This window comes from Lepus europaeus, chromosome 4, assembly GCF_033115175.1.
Source record: "Lepus europaeus isolate LE1 chromosome 4, mLepTim1.pri, whole genome shotgun sequence".
In the NCBI taxonomy this organism is placed as follows: domain Eukaryota; kingdom Metazoa; phylum Chordata; class Mammalia; order Lagomorpha; family Leporidae; genus Lepus; species Lepus europaeus.
Window position 1 is genome coordinate 96,711,391 of NC_084830.1, and position 23,238 is coordinate 96,734,628.

The following is a 23,238-nucleotide window of genomic DNA, read 5'->3' on the forward strand; positions in this document are numbered from 1 at the left end:
ATTGGAGTGCCTGGGTTCAAGTCCTGGCTCTGCTACAATTCCAGCTTCCTGCCAATGCATGCCCTGGAAGGTAACAGGTGATGGCTCAAGAAATCGAGCCCCTGCCACACCTGTGGTAGACCAAAATGGAGCTCTCAGCTCCTGGCTTCAGCCTGGCCCAACCCTAGCTGTGTGAGAGTCTGGGGAATGAAGAAGCAGATGGAACATTCTCTCTCTCTCTCTCTCTCTCTCTCTCACCCCCCTCCCTCTGCCTTTCACATTAAAACAATCCATTTTTAAAGTTTCTTACAGCTTACTTGAGCAAGAAGAAGCTTGTAGAACTGAACAGCATTCCAGAGCAAAGATGGGGTGTGCACTCCACCACATATACAGGTCCTATTTATAGCCAGAGAAACAGAAGTGATGGACAAAAACAACCTGATTGGCTGAAGGAGGCAATTGTCTTAGATAGATACGATCTGATCAGTTATAGCCCATGACTGGCTGAAGCTCAGCTACTGTGATTGACAGAGACTTACTTGTTTGGTTACAAGGGGCTACTCTTAAGTTAGGAACTCTAGGTTATCTAGGATAAATCCACCACGTACAGAAGCTGCTAGGGGCCAAATTTATCATTGGAGTATGGAGGCTGATTTAGGCCCAATTTATTTCAGTTCAACACTGGTCACTCAGTACTTAGAAAAGGTATCTGACATTAAGGCATTCTTGTGGGACCAAGTCCACAGTTGACAGGGTCTGGGCAAACCCCAGACAGTGGCACAACTGAATTAACTAGTTAGACATCCAGTTGGTGTCGAGAATTAGAGAGTTAATCTGTAGATGCAAGATACTCTCTCAGTCTTATAGTCTTCAATCTTTTTTTTTTTTTCAACAGAAAGCTTGCTGGGTGGTGTCTGGGCCACACGGTACCCGTGAGAAGGCTGCATGTGGTGGCAGGGAGGTGCTTCTATTTACACACAGTCTGCAGAGTGCAGGCCCTCAGCAGGAAAGGTCCTGTATAAGTGAAGGTGTCAGTGCAACGTGTTAACAGTTCCAAATGAACCCTTCCATTTAACTGTGTCAACCTCAGGATTAGCCAGTCTTAACTCAATAGATGGTGCAGTGGGTAGAAATAATAAGCTTTTGTTTAGAATATTTATATGTCTGAGCTGAGAATTATGAAAGATTTTTTTCCAGTTTGAGCAAGGGGGAAATTCTAAACATTTTTGCTAAAAACACATAGGTCATAGAACCTTATTCCTTATTTTCTTTAAACACACGTAGAATTAAGCCCAGAAATAATAATGGCAATACTACTAAAATACTTCCCAGTATCTTTCAAACCCACTGGGAATGTTTGCATGGATTAGCTTACTTACTCACACACATCCCTGGGCCTGCTTGTTCTGAACAACCAGTGACTAATGGGGAGGGAGAAGTTGCAAGGTGCTGACCTGGTGTGCTTTCTCTCCAGTCTGGGTACAGGAGAGAAGACTGGTGATGTGTGTGCTCCAGCACACATCACTGCTCCCGTCATTGACTCATACCCTTACTTCTGGCAGCTCATTTCCTTAGGGGGAGCCTGAAAGCACTCCCTGAGCCTTTCAGACACTGCTCCATGGAGACGACCCCAGTCCTGACACTGACAACCCAGCATGTGAGATAATCAGATACTTAGTGTATTAGTCAGGGTGCTCCAGGGAAACCAAGCCAATAGGATCGCTATCCTAACAGGGTGTGCAGGTTAGCTCTCTGTACCTATGGATACCACATTTGCAGATTCAGCCACTGCAGATCAAAATGGTGTGGAGAAAAGCATCTGTCCTAAATATGTACAGGCTTTTTGTTTCTCATCCTATTCCCTAAACAACACAGTGTAACAACTATTTACAGAGCATCTACATTGGATGAGTCTAGAGGTGACTGCAAGTTACAGGGAGATTACATAGGTGATATGTAAAGATGACACCATCTTCCAAAAGGGACTTGAACGTTTGCAGATTTGGCCACCTGAGAGGAGGCCCTGGAACTTAACCCCCTCGGATGCTGAGGGATGGACTGTGTGTGCATATGTGTGTGTAAAAAGAGAGAGAGCACGATTATAAGGAAATGGCTCATGTCACCACAGAGGTATCAAGTCCGAAATCTGCACAGCTGATGTCCCAGCCTGAATCCAAAAGCCAAAAGCTGCTACAGAACCAGGAAGTGACGGCCCCATTTGAAGGCTCCCAGGGAGCGGAACTCTGTCTTACTTTGAAGAGGTCAGCCTTTCTGTTCTATCAGGCCCTAGGCTGATTGGACAAGGCCCCTCTACATGAGGGAGGGCCATCTGCTTCACTCAATCCACCCACTCAAATGTTCGTCCCATACAAAAACAGCCCCCCAGAAACACCCAGAGTAACAGCTGACTAAATATCTGGGCAGCCCCTAGCCCAGTCATGTTGACACATATGTGCTAGGGCTGCTCAGAGGGGAGCGCCACCCAGCTTACACGCACCCCTCTCTTCTGCTGGGGAACCCAGTTTTCTCAGCCCTTCTTCCCACCACCAGCCCAGGCCACTGAGGCCCAGAAGCAGGTGCAGAGCCCCAAATCTCCACTCAGCTGAGCTGGCGACCCTACCGGCAGAAGCTAACCTACTGTCCAGACCCCTGCCCAGCTGCAGGCAGACTGTTACTCAGCTGGAGCTCGTGCTGCCCAGCACCAGGTGCCTGGAACTCACTCACAGTCAGCTCCTTTGGAAGTTCACCCACCTGCCCGTCCATCACGGAGGACCCTCTCTCTTGTCTCCACTCAGAATCTGCAAGGGGAAGGGTCTCGGAATTGTGGGTGTCAACCTCCTAGGCATGCAGATGTCACAGAGGCCTGAAGTGTAAGTACCTCGACCAGGATCACTCAAGGACCTTCTGAGACCAGGACTGCTGTGGAGCGGCACACGTGCTAACTGTGTGTGTGGCTTCCCTTCCGCTGCATTTGGACCCTGCCATGTTCGCCAGCCGGGCATTCCATTTCTTGTGCACCTTCCTGCTCTGACCCCGACTCCTACTGAAGCAGGTGGCAGGTGCTGCCCGGCATCCCCTCATGGAGTATGCATGCTGGCATGTTTTCCTTCCAGCCTGACCCAGGAACAATCATAGCACTGCCCAGGCTCCAGGGACATCAAGGATGCTTTGCACCTACTCCCAAGCCCTCCTTCTTTTTGCTGAGATCCAGCAAGCACCAACTGTGTACCAGGCATGATTCTAATCTCTCACACTCAAAGCCCTGTTCCCCTACTCAAGCCCATGAGGAAACAAACCCTAGGCAGGGAGTGAATCGCATGCCCAGGGCTGCAGAGCCAGTATGAGCAGGTGTGGGATGCAGAACAGGTTGGCCACTGTGCAAGAATCTACCATCCAGTGGTCCCCACCACCCACCCTGCACAGCGGAGCAGGCCTCAGCCACACAACACAGGCCACAGGGCATTCCACCCCCAGGTCTGGCAGCCAGCTCCACCCCAAAACCAGCGCATGGGCCCACAGTAGCCAATCTTTGCAAACTCCTCAGTGAGGCTGAGCATCTACCGTGGCCTTTCCTATCCAAAAGGGTGAGTCAAGGCCAGTCGGGGACGGTGCCTGGACATCCTGGCTCCAGGGCCCGGCTGCCTGGCTGCCTTAGCCCTCATTGCAGATTCATGCCTCCGAGCTCCTGCTCCCAGCTGGAAAGGCCCATACTGACGGACAGGGGCTGTCAGTGCCAGGCAGTGTACTAGGTGAAAATTCTGGAAACTTCACAGAAAAGCCACTTCTTGTAAAATTTCCAGTGTGTTTTTGTTAGCCTCAAAAGGAAGATCTGTGTGCTCAAAATTGGGCTAGCGCTGCCCATTCTAAAGAGAGCAAGAACTCTTGCTGTGTACTAAGGAGCAGTCACCACACGTGGCCCAGCCAAGGCCAAATCTCTACAGAACTTAACCTCAGATGCTTAGGCTGATGCCGAAGGGACACTGTAAAACAAAGGTATGAGGCACTTCAAAAAGTTTGTGGGAAATGGAATTAAAAGATAAGTGAGGGTGAGTGTTTGGCCTGGCTGTTGAGAGGCCCACATCTCATACTAGGGTGCCTGCTTCCACATTCACCTCTGGTCTGGTTCTCGATGCCAACTTGCTGCTTATGTAGATCCTTGGGGAGGCAGTCCTGGCCACTGAAGGCATTTAGGGAGTGAACCAGCAAATGTGAGCACTCTCTCTTTTCTCTTTCTTTCAAATAAATACATAAATTTTTGAAAAGTTTATTTTGGTGCAAAACGATTCTGTAACACATGCATAGTGTAATGTGTGCATAATATGCGTTTTCCATGAACTTCTCAAAGATGTCTCATATCCAAGCCAAAGTCACGGACAATGCCAAAAATCATTCCTACTGAACACTGCTGTGGCATGACTGCTAATTTTCAAGCTGCTGAGGAACACAGAGTTTGATTCCTTGATGTCCTCAGGAAGTACAGATCAGGATGGAGGGATAGGCAGTTTGAGAAGTTGCGAGGAGGAAAATTTTGCAAGGACATAACAAAGCACAAAGTACCAATCAGTGGGCCAGTGTGGGCTTGGTCTCCTCTCAGAGGATGATGAAGAGCTATGGTCCAAGAACATGAACCTGAAAAACATGATTATTTGTATCATATGTTATGTCTTTTTACTATTATTATCATTTATTTGAAAGAATGGCAGAGAAAGAATTAGAAAAAAAAAAGATCTTCCATTCACTGGCTCACTCTCCAAATGGCAAGGGCTGGACCAAGCTGAAGCCAGGAGTCCCAAATTCCATCTGGATCTCCCATGTGGGTAGCAGGGGCCCAATTACTTGTGCCGTCTTCTGCTGCTCTCCCAGGTGCATTAACAGGGAGCTGGATTGGAAACAGAGCAGCCGGGACTCGAACCAGCATCCCGCAGGCATCGCAAACATTGGTTTAACCCACCACACCACAATGCTGGCCCCGTATATTACACTGCATACCAATTTTCTCCTAGAGAGACATGAAGTAGATACAATCTACCTGAAGAGAAAGACTAGATGACACACCTTCAAATACAGGTAGCAGAGCATTTCAAATGGCAGGAATCCTACAGCAGGCCAAGCCTGCAACCTCACCCCAGCTGCACGGGCAGCCCTGCCCACAGCTGCACCTGTCTCTTCCCCCACATGCCGGGATGTGCTGAGGAACTGGCTCTGTGAAAGAAAGAAGCTCTTTGTGCCCCATTTGCTCATGCCAGTGGTGTAAATACTCCCACCATGGCCAATTTCAAGCCTCCGATAGCTTCACCACCAGATGACAGAGTTCCTAAGTATTTCACAACCTGCCTTCCTGAACCGGTTCCTGCAGGCCTGGTTTGGACTGTGTAATCCAAATACGTCCAGAAACTAACCACATTTCAGTGCTGACCCTGTGCCTCCCAGGCTTAACCACCATGATCGCTCACCTCTACCACTGCCATCACCTCCTTGCCAGGCTTATCTAAGCAGCCTTGGCTCCTCTATCAAAACAGGAGTCAGAGGTTGGCCGTGCTTTGCTCAGCCCCATCTCTCCCTGAGTGCAGCCCAAGTGTCCCACTGACTCACTACAAACCCCTCCCCACCAGGATCTGGCCCACGTCAGTGCTCTCCCTGGTCATTCACTCCGCAGCCATACGTGTCCTCAGCGACCTCCAGTCACACCAGCATGCTCCTGCTTCAGGACGTGCCACCTGAACACTGTCCCCTGCCTTCCCTGGGACGACCCCTCACAGGCGCCACACATTTGCTGCAATGTCACTCTCCCCCTGGGACTCCACACCCACACCCACACACACACACACACACCCCTTCCTCTTTCTCCTTGACACTTCTCACCTGGTCCACTGCACTACTGACTTCTCTCACCAATTCTGTGCCCCTCCCCGCCAGGGGGTCCTCTCCTCCGGGGCTGGGAGTTCTCTGATGTGTCCCAGCTGAAGAAGCCTGGATTCAATTTGAGTATCTGATATATGAGGCCCCTGTGTCACCTGCCTTTTCCTCTGCTGATCGCTCCCCCACTAAGGAACCACACAGCTCTCTGCATTCCAGCGATGTTGCCCCAGGGTGAGACCCCAAGCTCCTGTCTACCTCTCTCTCTGCCCACCTGGAAACCCTATTAACCACAGCCCAACACTGACTACAGACAAAACCTGTGAATCCTGTCATCCAGCTAATTCCTTCAAGCAGAAACAGAAAAACAAGCATCCATCCAAATATGCCCAGGGTAAAAAGAATTTACAATCACCCAGGGGCTTTGCAGGCTGGTGGGAGACAGTAACCATAGCCTTCCTTAACAAAAAGGAGAGAGAGCGAGCGAGCGAGCAAGCGAGAGGGCGCTGAGTGGACGCTGCAGGCCGCTGGCAGGCTTCTCCTCATCCTGAATTCAGAAAGGAAACCCATGATCTCAGACCCCAACCACAGAGACCGTCTGCCCCACCCTCAGCGAATGTTCTTGAACCGAACTGCACAAATAAAAACGCAGCGCCTGCCGCTTTACTGCTCCGCTCCTTTCCAGACACCCCCGGGTTTCTGCGCCTTCTCACTGTGGCTGAATGGTAATAGATGGATACCTTAGCTCGCTGTCTCCTGCACAAACGGTCATTTCCGGCATGCAGTGTCGATGGGTTTGTTCATACCCAATAGGAATGAATATTACAACTGGGACGTTGCAAGAAGAGGGAGAATTTAGTTAAGAGGTAGCTAAGAAAATAGTTAAGAAAAAGCCCCAGGTCAGACGCCAGCCACGCCACGCCCCCTTCCTGAGGCATCACCTGTGCCCCGCAACGGGCACGTTCTCAAAGGCGGGGCCCTCCCAGATGTTACTGCATGCGGTGGAGGCTTACCCCGTAGGCCGTGCACCTCCCACAATTGTGTAGCATTAGTTATGGACCCCATAGCAACCCGGCTCCACCAGAACCGCCCTCGGGGCCCTGTCCCGGTTTCCCCCATCAGGAGCCAGCGAGCAGCCCCTCCCAGGAGCCAGGGTCCCCGAGCTGATGCGGACGTGCTGTTCCTGCGCCTGTAGCTGACCTTCCCTCTCCGTTTCCTTTCCTGCAAAGTGGAAAGTGGCAGGCGGACGTAGTGGGCACGTACGGGCAGGTGGCCTGTGAGCGCCCCAGGCCTCTGTGTCCCACTCCGTGCACCCTGCCCGGCCTAACGGGCGCGACAGGCGCGGGAATGGCGCTTCCTTCGACGATCGGTTCACCTTCCTTTCAACCTGAGGATCTCGGGAAGCGACCCACGCACTAGCGGCTCGCGCTGAAGCCCCGGGCCGGCTCCGCAGCGTCGCGTGCAGAACAGGTTGAGGGCAGCGACACCTAGTGGCTCCAGGTGGCATCTAACAATAAATACACAATTTTTCACGTACAAGCTGCGGAGCAGGGAAGAAATTTAGAATGCGTGCCACGTGTAGCCTCAGTAGACTAGAAATTTCCACACAGTATTAAGAAAGGGGCTCTGATAGGCCCTGCATGCACCTTGCTTTTGTTTTTCACGCAGAGAACCTGGTTTGGTTTGGCATTTTTCTCCAGCTCCTTGCCTGCCAAAACAGCTTGGCCTCGAGCAGCAAACCTTCTGCTAAGCAGGTGGGTGTCAGCCCGGCAGCAGGTCGGAGGGGTGAGAATCAGCAGGCACGGTCAAGTCAGAGGAGCCACACAGGAAGCATGAAGCCGCTAAGAAAGCACGAAGAGGGGATGATTAGCCATCAGTCAGCAGGTCGGGAGCACTTCATTTTTCTCAGATGACAAGCATCGCGTTTTGTAATTTGTGGAACTCCTCCCTGTACTGGCCAGCATGTTCCAGTGCAGTTCCAGCTTCCAGGAATCTGGCATAGATAACATGGGAGGGTGTACCTTCAGCCTGACAAAGTCACAATATTGAAGAAAAACGCAGAAATAGAATTGGAACCGTAAGTGCAAGTCTTCATGCAGTCTGTGTTTCCAGAGAGATTTATAACTTGGGTGTGCCAGAAAGCTTAAATACATTTGCCCAGTTACCACAGGCAGAATTCTTGATTCATCACATAGTTTGTAATCCAAACATACAAAATTCAAGAAATGTAGAAAACTCACTTTTTTTACTCTACCCACTCATGAATGTGCCTCATGCATATTTGACGTGTTAAAGTCAGAGGAAAAACTGTGCAAAGAACTGTAAAATCCCTACATGCATACACAAGGAAGTAATGTCGCAGGCGTGGCTGGCACTTGCACCCACGTACTGGCCTATCCGTGCGTGATACTGACGGGGTTCCGAAGCTGAGTGCTCTCAGCCTCCGTTCTGAATATTGTTGGGGTCTCGTACAAAGAAAAAGAGTCACCGTGAACACCTGACACACATCCCCGGGCTCCCCCAATCAGCTACTGAGAACTCTTTTTTGCAATAGTTCTCAAACTCACAGGCCTGCGAGGCTGAATTACAATCCTACGGGTCACGAGCATGCCCCAGACTATCTCACATTCAAAGATTCAGAATCTATCTTAAAGGAGGAAAAAAAGGAGACAAAAATAACTCGGGGAAATCTGTCTCACTGAAGCCAGGAGCAGAGCTTTCCATTCAGAAGCCTCCCCGAGGGGATCTGAGAGAAGAGACAAAAGTCTCCATCCCATGGGTCTCGGATGGGCCCTCCCCGCTCCCAGCCAGGCACCTGATGCTGAGAAAGGCCTGGTGAGCAGGCTGTGGGGCCACGCGCTGCCAGGCAAGCCCTGTGCGCACACACACAAACCCGCAGCCCACCCCAGGAGCCACTCAGCATGGCAGGATGAAAGGCAGAGCAGCTATGCCCAGAGCAGAGAGCCTCTTGATTAGAAGGCACGGAGTGCTCTCCTGCGGAAACCATCATCACTCTGCCCAAAATAATTAAGACAGACAGGATGTGCTCGAACAGTGTGCCCAGCTCAGATCCAGGGCTGGCAGGACAAAACTAGCACAGGACATAAAGGGGTGCTTCAGGGCGGGAGTCACACAGTGACCTCAGCTGGGTGCTTCCCTCTGCCTGCCCTCCCCAGGTGAGCTGGGGATCCCTAGCCCAGTGTGCTCTCCTTCTGTGGACAGCTGCCAGCCTGGACCTGCCCTGTCCTGAGGGACCTGGCACCTTTGGTTTGCTAAGAGGTGCTTTTGTACAAGAGTGGGCAGCACCCCACGGCCCTTGGCCACTGAGCTCTGAAGGGCCTCCCAGAGCTGAGAAACATCTGCCTATGCACTTCCCCGGGATGACCCAAGGGCAGCGGCGTCTTGGAACATGGGAGGGAGCTCCAGAGGGCACCTCAAGGCAAAGGTCACAGCTCAGACCCCAGGAGATGGTACCTGCCTGAGTCCCCAGGGATATGAGGGACCCAGGGCTCTCCTATACTGAAGACAGAGCTATTCACAGAGGCTGATTCTACGCGCACGCATGCACGCACACACACACACACACGACTGTCCTGGAACATTGATTCAGAGATGACTCAGACGAAAGACTTGCTGCAGAATGAGTCACCAGCATCAATCCCGGCAGGCCCCTGGTTTTCCTGGGAGGTCTCCTTATGAGTTCTGGCCCGGTCTGGTCCTGCGTAGCCAGTGAGCTCATCGCCCTGCGCAGGGCGTGGAGCTCTCGGCAGGCTCTCACTGCAGGCACTGACAGCTCCTCTCCTCTCCAGGCCAACAGGCTCTGACTCCACCAGCTCTTCTCACTGTCTCCTCTGAGACCCTCCACCTGCCCTGCACCGATTAGACCACGTCCTCAGCTTGCGTGTCCGGGGTTCCTGGAGCCGAGGATGGACGCTGTCCAGCGTAGATGACCTTCTGCCTCCCTGTGGGGTAGCAGGTGCCAAAGATTGTCAACCCAACAGCTCCCCGGTCCAGCTGACTCTTCACTTTCCTTTTCTTGAGATTTATTTTATTTCTTTGAAAGGCAGAGAGAGGAGAGACAAAAAGAAACTCAATCCACTGATTCACTCCTCTAATGGCCACAATCACTAGGGCTGATGCAGGTCACTGAAAGGAGCCCAGAGCTCTATCCAGGTCTCCCACATGGGTAGCAGGGCCCCAAGCAGCTGAGTCATCCTCCATTTTCCCAGGCACATTAGCAAGAGCTGAATCAGAAGCAGAGCAGCTAGAACCAGTGCTCCGAGAGGGAACGCCAGCACTGTAAAGCGGTGGTTTAAGGCATTGTGCCACAATGCCGGCCCCTGCACACTTGGAAACCCCTACTGAGCAGAAAAAAGAAAAGAAAAGCTTCAATCTCAAGCACAAGATCAACTGGACATAAGCCCCTCAACCACGTGCCGTCTGGACACACTCTGGATGCTATCCCCAAAATGCCAGCATGAGGAACCTCCCAAACTGCACCCAGGTCTCCAGCCTAGGGGAGAAACAGGTAAGAGCTGCAAGCATCTTACGCACAATCCCTCATCCACAGCATGACCATGAGCACTTCCTGGGCACCAAGGACACGGCAGGAAACAAAGCCACAGCCCCCCCTCACTTGCAGATCACGTAAGATGCAATAAATGATACATGCCTAAAAATAGGCTTTCAGCTAGGCACACGCTTTGATGAAAATGGATGCAGCTAAGGTCAGGGACATCCACCCTCCCACACTAACTCCGGCCAGTGAGACCAGCATGATCTGCAGGAGTCAGCACTGGGGCAAAAACAATTAGTCAGGTGGCAAGAGTGGCATTCCCTGGGAGGAGGAACTCAGTGATTTGGGGGAACAGCAAAAGGCCAAGGCCGTGTGCCTGAAGCAGAGCAGCAACAGAGGGCCTTCGGCATGGTCCTCTCCATCTCTCCAGCAACCCTGCTGTCTATAGCTGTGCAGCAGCTCATCAGGGACCCAGAGAACACCGTGCTGGCTGCTGTCCACCCCCGAGCGCACCTGCTGGGGGGCGCAGGGGCTTCAACATCACTGGCTTACAACCCTTACGTGCAGCATGGAAGGAAAGCACTTTGTTCCAAGTTGCTGAGCTGGAACGTTACAAAACCTTCACCACTATCCAAAACACTGGGGAGTATCTTGTGCTTGACCCTCCAGTGTGAAGTCAACGCTGCTGCAGCCACCAGGATTAGCAGGCCCAAGCCGACCCGCCTTCCTGGTCCACCTGCCCAGCTCTGGGAGGCCTCCGAGAAGCCTGCTGCGTCTCAGCCCTCCTAGGAGGTTGACACCATGCTGTGGGATCCTTCTGGCCTTGACGTGTTATGTAAATTGAAGTGCATTATCATTAATCTCAGTGAAGATTTATCCTTCTGTTCGGGCGCCAGGTTGGTTTAATGATGCAGCTGCTTTGAGACAGGGAAAGAAACTGAATGCAGGGAAAACCACAGCCTCCAGGAACAAGAAAGCCGGCGTTCCCCCAGACAGGCCTGGGGCTGACTCACAGAGCCACAGAGAGCTGTTTCCCTGGCATTCCCCTTGCCAAGCCTCCACTCCACAGGGGAAAACCAAGGTGCCCCAAGTGCCGCAACCCCACACCTGAAATACAACCTGGGTAGTCAGGTGAGTGTGGAGATGACGCTGAACCACTGCCGAACTCTCCAGCTTGTCTTTAAAACTTGGCTTAGGTTGAAGTTAACATAGTAAATGTGGAATGAATAAATAAATACCCGTACAAATATATGTTTGAATTCCTTAAGTCCTACCATACATCCCAAACGTTCTGTAACCTGGCATGCCTTTCCTCTAACACCCAGTCTGTGCACACACACACAACCACACACAAGTACACATTTTCATGTGTGCACACATATTGTAGCACCTGTGTGCCTGTGCACATATGCGTGCATGTCCATGTGCGCGTGTGCACAGAAATCCCCAGCAGGTGCCACACGGGACAGCCCTGGGCAGAGCCCCACTCACCAGAGCTTTTCCATCTGCCTCATCCTCTACCAGATTAACCAGTGCCCTCCTCTCAGACCCTTCCACCTCAGGGCAATGTGATAAACTAGCCTATGATAAAAACACTCAGGATTTCACTTGCTGGGTGCCTCAACTAAATTGACAGCAAGTATCCATAGGGCCCTTGAGAGCCTGAGCCTAAATAAAGATTTCAGCAACACGAGGAAGGTGCATTTGGGGGCAGGATGTCCTGAGATGTCCCTCCCACCAGGAACACACCGCAGAGGTGGCAGCCAGCAGGGCCGGCGTGTGAGCCTGACCCAGTCTGTGCCCCATAAAACTTAATCCACTCAACTTCTGGGGTGGGGAATGTGTGAAAATCAAATGAAACGGGAGTCACTCAGGCCTTTATGTCAGCCACAGCGGCTCCAAGGGGGCGTGCGTGCTTCACGCCTCCCAAGTAATCCAGCTTTAGAGGGAAAAAAGACGACTTCCCTGCAGTGGAAAAACCTACCTGTGGCCCTAATGATTTAGTAGGTGCCAGTCTAACCTGAAATAATAAATACCATTATGATGTCACTGTCTCACTGCTCATTTTTAGAGGCTCTGGACCTTTCTTCCAAAAACACGAGCTTATGAATAGGACTCTGTGGTGCCTGGCGTGGCGATCGCGGGTCAGCGCCGTCCCGGCGGCTGGGCCATAAGGAGGGCTCCACCGGACCCTCCCCAGCACTGCCCGGCATGGCCAGTGGGCCCCAGTGCCACTGGACAGACCCACATCCCGCTTCAAAGCTCCAAACCTGAGCTCCAGACTTGCCACGGTGTGCAGACTGCCTGTCTGGTGCGGGGGTGGAAGCAATGCTCCCTCCCACGCAGACGGTGTGGCCTGCGTGAAAATCGCAATCTCACTCTCACCTCTGTTTTCTGAATGTCGCAGCACCACAAGGGTATATCAGAAGGTTCAGGAAAAACCGCCATCACAGGAGAAGCAAAACATAAAAATGGGAAATCCATGCCTAGTTCTTTTTATAAAATGCATTTTTGCATGACCATTTTGAAGATTTCCCATATGTGTAGCTTTCCATGGGAAGTCGCTGGGGACAAAATACAAAACCCAAATTTCTCATATCCAATTTCAACTTCCAAGGAACCATAATGTGGGGGGCGGTGCAGTTTACACAAAAATAAGAAGAGAGGAAAATGTCAGAAATTGTTGGGAAAAGTGGTGGAGAGAAGAAATGTTGATAGCAATACCATGAACAGGCTCATCAGTAGTACAAGACAGGAGTACTCAGCTCCAGGTGAAGATACTGGTTGGGCTTAGCCAGCTGTAAGCACATTGGAAGTCCAGACCAGCCACCACACCTCCTACCCAAGGGAAAGAATGGCTGGTACAGCACTGGAAGCCCTAAGTGTTCCAAGAATGCTCCCTTCTCCTCAAGCAGCCCAGTCAACAGTGCTCGGGCAGAAACCCCAGCGATGCTGACCCTCTGCCTTCTCTGGCAGCTGGAGCTGCCCGGACCCTCTGGGGGCTCTTAAAACCAGCAGCAGCCTTCCTGCACCTGTCAGTAATGCCTCTTGTCTTCTAGCTTTATGGAGGTATAACTGACAAATAAAATGTGTGTTTATTTAAGGTATACAATTATCCAATATATGAATACTTTGTGAAATAATGGCTATAGTCTAGCTGATTGATGTAGCCATCACTTTACATAGGTACCTTTTGTGTGATGGTCTATTAACAACATTTAAGATACACTCTGTTAGCAAATATCAAGGATACAATACAGCAGTAACTACAGTCATTATGATGAGTGTTAGATCTCCCACCCCAGAATTTGCACATTTTCTAAAGCACAGATTATGTACTTTGACCAACATCTCCCCATCACCCCCAGCCCCGACCCCTCATAACTACCATCCCACTCTCTATGAGTTCTACTTCTTTAGAGTCTACAAATATGTGAGATCAGTTAGTGTTTCCCCTTCAATATCACTAAACTAATCCAAGTTTCCACTCAGCATAATGACTTGCAGGTTCATCCATATTGCTGAAAATGGCAGAATTTCCTCCTTTCTGTGGGTGTGTTACATATCCATTCCACATCTTCTTTACCTGGCTATCCACTGACAGACACTTGGGTTGTTTCCATGTATTGGTTATTATAACCAATGCTACAACAAACATAGGATTGCAAATATCTACTCAGCATATAGATTTTATGCCCTTTCGATAAATTCCCAGAAGCGGCACTTACCTGATCATATATCGTAGTTCTATTTTTTTGTTTTTGAAGAATCCCCACGCTGTCTTCCATAACTGTACAATTTAAATTCTCACTAATAATGTACAAGGCATTTCTTTTCTCTGCATCTTCACCAACACTTGCTATCTTTCTTCTTTTTGGTAATATCCTTTCTAGTTGGTGTGACTTTGACTTTCCCTAATGATTAATACTGTTGAGCACTCTTTCATATAACCATCAGCTATTTGTGTGTCTCCTTGGAAGAAAGGGATATGCACATCTTCTGCCCATTTTCAAACTAGGTTATTTCTTTCCTTTTTTACTACTGAGATGTATGGTTGCTACTTATATATTTTGGGTATTAATTCTCTATCATATATGACCTGCAAATATTTCCCCATCCCATGGGTTGTCTTTCCCTTTTACTGATTGTTCTCTTTGCCATGCAGAAGCTTTATAGCTTGACATAATTTCACTTATTTATTTTTGCCATTGTCATCTATGATTTTGGTGACATAATTGCCAAGGCCAAAGTCAAGTAGTTTACTCTGTAGGGTTTTTTTTTTCCCCTAGGAATTTAAGAGTTTCAGGTCTTACATTTAAGCCTTTCGACCATTTTGAGTTGTTTTTGTTTATGATGTGAAAAAACAGTCCAATTTTATTCTTTTGCATGTTGGTATATGGGATTCCCAACATAATTTTCTCTTTGTATATTCTTGGTGTTTTTTCCTTCAAAAACTAGTTGATCACATCCACAAGAATTTATTTGTTGGTCTCAGTTCTGTTCCATTGGCCAATAGTTTGTTTTTATGCTAATATCATACTGATTACTTATATGGTTACCATATCTTTGTAATATAGTTTGAAATTAGGAAGTATGAGGCCTTCAGCTTTGCTCTTTTCCTCAAGAGTTCTTTGTCAATCCATGATCTTTCATGATTCCATGTACATTTTAGAATTTTTATCTACTTCTCTGAAAAATGATTTTGGAATTTTAATAGGGATTGTCTTGAATGTGTATAGTTTCGGTTGTGCAAGTATGGGCAATGTGACAAATCTAATTCTCCCAGTTCATGAACTCAGGATGCCTTTCCATTTACTTATATCCTCTTCACTTTCTTTCATTAGTGTTTTATAGTTTTCATCGCACATATATTTAACCATTAGTTAAATTTACTCCAAAATATTTTATTATTTTTCTGCTATTGTAATCAGGATTGTTTTATTAATTTTTTTGCATAGACATTGTCAGTGTATAGAAATGCTACCAATTTTGTATGTTGACTTTGTATCCTCAGGAAGGAATTTCCAATACTAGGATGAAAAGAAATGGTCAGAGTGGATATCCTTATCTTGCTCCTGATCTTAGAGGAAAATCTTTGAGAAAATAATATGGAATTCATATCACTGAATATACTTTCTGGGGGCTTGTCATATATGGCCTTTACTATGTCATGGTGACATCCTTCTGAACCTAATTTATTGAGAGTTTTAATCACAAATGGATGCTCAGTTTGGTCAAATGCTTGTTTGACATCTATTGAGATGGCCATCTGATTTTTTAACCTTTATTCTGTTAATGTGATACATCACATTTATTGATTTGTATGTGTTGAACAATCCTTGTACCCCCAAGGATAGATCTCACTTAACTATGGTATATGATCCTTTAATGTGCTGTTGGATTTGGTTTGCTTGTATTTTGCTGAGAATTTTTCTGTCTATGTTCATCAGGAATATGTTTCTATGATTTTCCTTTCTGATAGTGTTCTTATGTAGCTTTAGGTTCAAGATAATGCTGGCCACATAAGGTGAGCTTAGACGTGTTTCCTCTTCTTCAGTTTCTGGGAGATTCTGAGAAGGATTGGCATTGGTGCTAATTTAAGTGTTTCATAGAACTATCCAGCAAAGCCATCCATTTTTTTCCTGGATTTTTCTTTGTTGGGAGATTTTGACCACTGCTTCAAACCATTTACTCATTATTGGTGTTTTATTTTCTATTTCTTCAAGATTCAGTGTTGGTAAGTTACATGTTTTTAGGAATGTATCTAAATTGTTGGTACATAGCTGTTCATGATAGTTTCTTGTGACACTTGGTACTTCTGTGAGATTAATTGCAATGTCTCTTCTTTCATTGCTGATTTTATTCATTTGAGTATTCTTGCTTATTTAGCCCAGCCTAGGTTTGTCCATTTTGTTGATCTTTCCAAAATAAAATGCTTAGATTATTTCCTTACTCTTTTCAACTGTCTTTCTAGCCTCTGATTCATTTATTTCTGCTCCAACCTTTTTGAGTTCCTTCTTTCTCTTAACTTCAGTCTTAGCTTGTTCTTCTTCTGGCTCCTTGAAGTGTAAAGTTAGATTGTTTCCTGGGGAGCTTTTTTTCTTAATGTAGGCACTGATTGTTAAGAACTCCACACTTAGAACTGTATCCCATAAGTACTGAAAAGTTGTATTTCCATTACGTGGGCAGGTCTGGCTCCCACTGCACCCTCGGGCTGATCCCTGGGTGGGCAACAGGACGGGCTCAGATGGTGGTCGAGAGGAGCAGCCCTGGGAGCCATGGCAGGACAAGTCAGCAGCCTTGCCACAGGGAACATAGTGTGTCTCCACCGTTCCCTCCAGTGGGCAAACAAGTACCTCTCCCTGACCCTGGCTGAGGGGCTGGAGCTCACTCACAGGACACTCCCTGGAAGCATAAGTAGGCGTGGCTCCTCTCAGGCCCCTTAGTTTGACAGACGGTGCTGGTGGCAGGATCTATTCCAAACAAGGCTATACAAGTCCACAGGAAAATAGAGCAGTTTCTGGGGTCTGCAGCAGGGACTATGGTTGGCAGGGGGCTGCAATTCTGCCTTCTCAAAAGGGTCTTCTTCTATCACAGACTCCTCAGGGATTTGCAGTCACCTCCTCAAACCCCAAAGTTCCCACAAAGGCACTCTGGTTTCTGGATGGCTCACAAACTCGCGGATCTGGGGGTTATGAGCCTCTTGCTGATGCCCCTCCCCTCCAGCACCTCCTCCTTGACTGAGCCCTTCACTGGGTCACCCAGTGACCATGGAACCTTATTGCTCTTCTTTGTGGCTACACAACCCACTCTGCAGCTGGGCCTTGGGCAGCCTAAAGTTCCTAGCCTGAGATCCTCCCATCTTATCTGCCCCAGTTCAAGGAGGTTGCCCTTGCATAAATTAAATCATAGACAAGAGGCAGTCAACTTCTGAATTTCCCTCCTTCTCCAATTTGCATGTTCCTCCCAAAGCCCAGCAGCCTGTATCTGCAGTTGAACCAGTATGGTATGTAAAGAATTCTTTTAAAATTTAAAACATCAAGTCTTTGTTTAGGGGAATAACCCTAAACTCATAACAGTGTTTGCATGGGAAAATGAGATTTGACTTATGTCATTTCCTTACAAAACTTCTTCCAAGGACATAGCTTGCCTTAAAGATTAATTATATTTGGGGCTGGTGCAGCCGGCGGGTGCTGTGGGATAGCCGGTAAATTCACCACCTGCAGTGCCACCATCCCATATGGGCACCAGTTCAAGTCTCGGCTGTTCCTCTTTCGGTCCAGCTATCTGCTATGGCTTGGGAAAGCAGTGAAAGATGCCCCAAGTCCTTAGGCCCTTGCACTCACGTGGGAGACCTGGAAGAAGCTCCAGGCTCCTGGCTTCTGATCAGCCCATCTTAGGCAGAGCTCCGGCCATGGCGGCCATTTGGGGAATAAACTAGCCTATGGAAGACCCTCTCCCTCTCCCTCTCCCTCTCCCTCTCCCTCTCCCTCTCCCTCTCCCTCTCGCCCCTCCCCCTTCCCCTCTCTGTAACTCTGCCAAATAAACAAACCTTTAAAAAAAGATCAACTATATTTGAAAAACAACCTTTTGCTTTTTCTCACCTCTTATTCTTTTACAAGTTAAGTTCTCAAAGGTGTTTCTAAGCAAGATAGACATCATTGGAAGTAAAAAAAAAAAAATTAAAGTTAAAGATTAAATGCAAACACACAAGTAAATAGACTACTTCCCAAATCCTAAGTCACATCACTGTGCAAACCAGACTTGGAGGTGGAATAATCTGCCTCTACAACACAAGTAACTCCTAAATTTCAGGATAAAATTCAAGTGACAACAAACACCATGGAAATACTTTTCATCATAACTACCTATCATTAATACCATTGAATTTGGTCTTATTCTGTGTGGTAATTCTTAATATGCAATTTTTGAATTATTGCTATTTTTTCTTGTTTTAATAAATATGTTTGTTTTGTGCTTCCACCCAGAGGCAAAATGATTGAGAGGAGCTCTATTGTATAAACAAGCAGGAGGTTCTGAGCCTGTCAGATACAGTTGTTGAGACTTGTTCAGGGGAACCAGCCTTGCTCTAGGCAGACAGTCAACTCAGGACTTGCCCCCATGCACCTGCAACTTTGACAGATGAACATAACAAACATGAAAATGCCAACGCAAAGCGCAAAAAACCTATTTGTGCGTCCATTCATGCACTTGACTTACAAATAGCTTTAAGCATAATAAATGTCAGATAATTTCCCAGTTAATACTCACTTTTTTTTAAACATTTATTTACTTGAGAGCCACAGAGAGATCCCATCCGCTGATTCGCTCTTCAAATGCCTGCAATGGCCAGAGCATGACTGAGGCTGAAACCAAGAACCAGGAATTCAAACCAGGTCTCCCACATGAGTGGAAGGGACTCAAGTACTTAAGCCATTACCTGCTGCCTCCCAGGGTATACATTATGAGGAATCCGGAATTGTACATGGAGATGGGATTGAACCCAGGCACTCTGATATGGGAAGGTTCCAAGTGGCACCTTAAATGCTAGGCCTAAACACCCACCCACCTCAGGATTTCATTTCTTAATAAGATATATGGTGTAAAGAAAAGAAAGATTTCAAGAGTTCAAAAGACAAATAACTATTATATTCAGGACCTCTCCTCTCACAAGATCTAGTGCTATCAATTTTAGAATAATTTTTTGTTTAGAAAAGACTTCTTAGAAGGGGCCATCAAAGAAGGAGGTATCTTTCTCTGAAGGGAGGAGAGAACTTCCACTTTGCTTATGGCCCTATCTAAATAATGACAGAATCTGTGGACTCAAAAGGCTTCCATAGCCTTGGCAGCTCATGACAAGTGCCTCGGGTGATCACTGATGTCATAAATAAGAGTGTGAATTGTTAAATCAACAACAGGAGTCACTGTGCATTTGCTCCCCATGTAGGACCTCTATCCTTTACGAGTTGTACTATGAGAATTAACAGTAAAACTAGTTTTCAAACAGTACTTTATACTTCGTGTGTCTGTGTGGGTGCAAAGTGTTAAAATCTTTACTTAGTATATACTAAGTTGATCTCTGGTATATAAAGATAATTTAAAATGAATTTTGATGAAGAATGGGATGGGAGAGGGAGTGGGAGATGGGATGGTTGCAGGTGGGAGGGAGGTTATGGGGGGAAGAGCCGCTATAATCCAAAAGTTGTACTTTGGAAATTCATGTTTATTAAATAAAAGCTTTCTTTAAAAAGGAAGGAAGGAAGGAAGGAAGGAAGGAAGGAAGGAAGGAAGGAAGGAAGGAAGGAAGGAAGGAAAGAAGGAAGGAAGGGACTTCTTTCAACTTCTTTGGGTTGGTGATGCAGGTTGGTGATGCACGTTCCAGATACGGCCCCATGGTAATGTGATACCTCTTTACCTTTGATGTCCAGAAGCCCAGGTAAGTGATGCTACTGCTTCATGCCCTACACTTTCCCATGTGTTACCAGCAGTGTGTGGGCTGTGCAAGGTGTCTGGAGGGTAACAAATCTTCCCAGTCAGATGAATCAATTAATTCACAAGCTTTTACTGGAATTCCGCTCCCCGGTGAGGTTCACCGGTCCCAATAGAGCAGGGGCCAGGGAAGTCACACGTCAGAGGTTGGGAGGGCTCCTTTTACAGATACAGGGCGTGGGAGTTAAAGATTGAGGCAGGTCTGATCCTCATTGGTTGACCTTTAGGCACACGCAGGTCCTTGACAAGGACTTTTCGTTCCCGGAAGTGCAGGTAGGGACTCTCCATTCCTGGAAGTGTAGGCCTTCTCTCCTTGCGGATCCCAAAGCCACCATGCTGCAAAAGGATTGTGTCTGTGGGATGCTCCAACACGAGGAAAGCTGGTTTGTATCCAGCTAATTAGAATGGGCTCCCTCTGCTGGCTAATGAAGATGCCAGGAGCCTACAAAGATCATATAGCTGTGACTCCTTAATAAGGAATTTTTCATGAGAATGAGGCAAACACAAACTCGCCAAAAGCATCAAGACCTGTGAAGAGTCTGGACTCCTTTATCTCTTCATAAGTTAATGAGTTAGCAGGTTCTGGATGCTGGCAGAAGACATGAGACCCCAGGATCAGAGGCACAGACTTGGTTAGCTAAAACAGGGCACACAGTGAGAGCATCAGCATGCATATGCCAGTTTCCCTTGCCCCCAAGTCCCATCGTGATGGGTCCCAGATGGATAGTTAACGTAAAGTGAGTTGTGTCACATCCAAGAAATACCAAGTTTGGGGAGCCCTCCACTCTTGCAGCAAGCAGTAAGCACACCTGCTCTGACTTGGAGTGAGATCTGACCCCCATCCCTTGAGGTCCCTTATTACCAACATGACTGTTAGGGTTTAAACTCAAACTCACACAAATGTTTAAACGCCAACATCTTATGTTAAAGACTAATGATTGACTGACTAGGGTGGAGAATTCATCTCATTATGATGTCTGCAGGTGGGGTCTTTGGGAAATGATTGGATTAGGTTGCTTGGGTACAGCCCAATGACATGATGTCATTATTAAGAAAAGATGGACCTCAGAGAGAGTAGAAGAAGAGTGGGCTCCCTATGTCCCTCTGCTCCCTTGCTCACCATCTGATTGTCTCTCTACCATCCTCTAGCCTTAGCTGGTGCTTGAGCCAATGGGACTGTTCCATCTTGTAGCATGAAACTCCAAACTGTGAGCCAAAAAATTGCTTGCTTTCTCCCTAAGATGCTTCTCTCAAGTAATTTAGTTAAAGTAAGGAAAAGCTCGCTAACACAACAATCCTGGGAAATGACCCATCAGTCAGTGCCTAGCATTCTTGTAATACCTCCAAGATTATTAAAAGTTCAAGAAACCCATGAAGAAAAATCTTTCCCAATTAAGACTTGACCATTACTATTGCCAATAATTTAAACTTCTAATTTCATTAAAGTCATTGCAGGCTTTCTTCTTGACTTTTGTAAATGATTTCTATTACAGATTCTATTTATCTCTAAAACTAGGCATAAAAACTTTATGATTTTTATTAAATAGCAGTTGATTCACTTGGTCAAATTAAAACTTAGGATAAATCTGGACTAATATTGTACGAAGATTGGAAATATTTAAAAATGGCCATGCTCTGGGCTAATATTGTACAAAGACTGGAAATATTTTAAAATGGCCAGGCCCTGAGGTTCCATGTTTATACACAAATATTTTCCAGAGGTTTCTCTCAAAATAGTCAGAACTATAGAATTTTACATGGGATGAAGTATTACAGAATGGCAGAAATCCACAGATAAGCCCTTAAACTTATATCATCACAGAATTTAAACCCTTAGGGTTAGACAGACACCAATTATAATATTTTGACAGCTGGCTTTTATGTTCTTATGTTAGCATTAACCAAAAATCTTGAGCCACCTCAGTGTAGCAGCTTTAAATCAAGATGTGGTCAAGTTTCCACTATTGCTATAAACATTTCTGCTGCGCATTTATACAACACGAGGCTGTCTCAAAAGTGTTTGCACACACTTCTCATTTGTGCCTGCCTTTCACACTCAAGTTTGAGCAGGGAAGTCTGCACCATCTTCCTTTCACCATAGAGGGAACAGAGAGGCAGGGCAGTCAAGTGACAATTCCAACATGGCACAGCCCATGTGCCCTGCCCACTCCCCTTCCTGAGAGGTTGCAGAAAGCCAATCACAGAAGCCGTTACTCAGATTAAAAATAAACACCAAGGAATTTATAGGCTCTCCTGGTTGACAAGCCACGTGGCAGCCAGGTTTCCAGTGGGGGCAGATGCCGGCACCACCTGCATCCTCTGTCCTGCAATGTCTACCTCCAGCCCAGGTTGGCTTGTCCCATTATAATAGAACACCTACCAGCACCCAGATCAAAGGATGTCCTTCTCTCCACCATGGAAGAACATGTGTGAGCATCCTCCTAATGGGACCAGGGATGTCAGAGGGCTCAGCAGAAGTTCCAGCATCCACACTAGACCAGTATTTTGAAGAGCATACACCACGCAGTGTTCATTCCGTAGGAAGCTGGACGTGGCTGACTAGTTAGACTTTAATTATCTCTGAGGCCCCATAATAAATGCAGTGTTTCAAGTGAATTACCTAACTTACTTCCCACAACCCTATACAAGGACTCTGAAAAGTGCATATTATAAAAAGTGATGCATGAATTTAAATTTTTGCATACAAATAAGTGTATCTTTTACTTCCACCTTTCCATGAACATTTTAAAGCCTCCTGTTATATAAGATGAAAAAACTGAGACTTACAAAGAACTTGTCCAAAGCCACACAGCTCTTAGGTTAGAGATCTTGGACTCCAAGCAGCCAGGCTGATCTCAGAACCGTCAAACTTAATCACTACAGCAGGTTGTTTCCCATGGAAGCAGGAGTCCTGTGGCTTCCCTCCATTTGGAAGTCCTGCACACCATACACCCTTCTTGGAAGACTCACGACATATGTGAGGATAAGAATATTGAGACCTTCTGCAGTAAAGAAGCTCATTTGACCTGCTTAACCAACATTTCCCAAACTCACATTGCTACAGAGCTCCTCTTGTCTACACTGAAGAGAACACACACAGCAGTGCATCCATTCATCTGTCATTAGTGAAAGTTTCTGTCATATAACTGCAATGGAATTCATGGCAAACAAGCTCCTTTTTCTGGGAGAACCTTTGTCTGCATATTTTAGTTTTGCACTGCCAACTTCAACCAAGGTGTAGGGTCCTGCAACTCTTCTGTCTCTGCCCTTCTTACACTGGCATAGCAAATTGATTGTAGTCAACAGGAGCTCTGTGTGGGACATGGTAGGGCTAGCCTCCTTGTCTGGCATTTGGCTTGTTCCTAGTACATTTCTAAGTCAGAATGTTTGGGCTTTGG

The 23,238-nt window shown here is 47.2% G+C and overlaps 1 long non-coding RNA gene across 2 annotated transcripts in view; it reads right to left on the reverse strand.

Moving 5' to 3' along the window:
- Positions 1-23,238, reverse strand: part of LOC133757749 (uncharacterized) — an 85,283-nt gene that overhangs the window by 61,573 nt on the left and 472 nt on the right. The window lies entirely within an intron of this gene.